The sequence below is a fragment of the Nycticebus coucang genome, chromosome X (genome assembly GCF_027406575.1).
Source record: "Nycticebus coucang isolate mNycCou1 chromosome X, mNycCou1.pri, whole genome shotgun sequence".
Classification (NCBI taxonomy): Eukaryota; Metazoa; Chordata; class Mammalia; order Primates; family Lorisidae; genus Nycticebus; species Nycticebus coucang.
In genome coordinates, this window is record NC_069804.1 from 151,611,661 (window position 1) to 151,612,828 (window position 1,168).

Consider the following 1,168-nt stretch of genomic DNA (forward strand, 5'->3'; position numbering starts at 1 on the left):
AATGTTGAACAGGCCTATATCGAGTTCTGAAATAGCATCAATTATACAAAATCTCCCTAAAAAGAAAAGCCCAGGACCAGATGGCTTTATGTCAGAATTCTACCAAACCTTTAAAGAAGAACTAGTACCTATATTACTAAACCTCTTCCAAAATATAGAAAAAGAAGGAATATTACCCAACACATTCTATGAAGCAAACATCACCTTGATCCCCAAACCAGGAAAAGACCCAACAAGAAAAGAAAATTATAGACCAGAGTGCGAACCATGGGAGGCGGCTGGTGGTGGGCTTGGGCCACCCACCTGGCCCATCTCCGCTTTCGGAGGGTGCTGCTGCTGCCTCAGCGCCCCGGGGTGGGGGCACCCGGGGGTCCTTCGCCCTCGGCCACGGTCCCGCACAGGTGCTTCGCTGCCCCCTGTGTCTGAGCTAGATCCCGCGGACGCTTGGCTCCTCCAGAAGGCGCATGAGACGGCTTTCCTCTCTTGGTTCTGAAATGGCCTTCTGGCATCAGGTATTGTGGTCATCTCCTTCATGCAGAGTGACATGGTTTGGTAAGCTGCCAACGGCTTCTTCCTCTAGGTGGCATGTGTGTGGTGTGGGGCCGCGTGTCATACGCCGTCGGCGTGGCGGCACTGCTGGGACCCATGCAGCTAACACTGGGGGGCGTGGCTGCGGGGGTGGGTGCCATGCTGGCTGCCAGCCTGCTCTGGGCCTGTGCTGTCATCCTCTACATGGGTCAACTCGAGCTGGACGTGGAACTGGTGCCAGAAGACGATGGGACGGCCAGCGCAGAAGGGCCAGATGAACTGGGCCGGCCGCCACCCCAGTGAGCAGCGGGTCACGGCCCTGAGGACTGGGACATTAAAACTGACCCATCGCTCAAAAAAAAAAAAAAAAAGAAAATTATAGACCAATATCACTAATGAATATTGATGCAAAAATACTCAATTAGATCCTAACAAACAGAATCCAACAACACATCAAAAAAAATTATGCACCAGGACCAAGTGAGATTTATCCCAGTGTCTCAAGACTGTTTCAATGTACATGTATCTATAAATGTAATTCAACACATAAACAAACTAAAAAATAAGGACCATGTGATTCTTTCAATTGATGCAGAAAAAGCTTTTTAATATCCAGCATCCCTTCATGATCAGAACACCT

The 1,168-nt window shown here is 49.5% G+C and overlaps 1 pseudogene; it reads left to right on the forward strand.

The window, feature by feature from the left end:
* Positions 1-267: 267 nt before the first annotated feature.
* LOC128577173 (transmembrane protein 160-like) lies at positions 268-831 on the forward strand (annotated as a pseudogene).
* Positions 832-1,168: the final 337 nt, after the last annotated feature.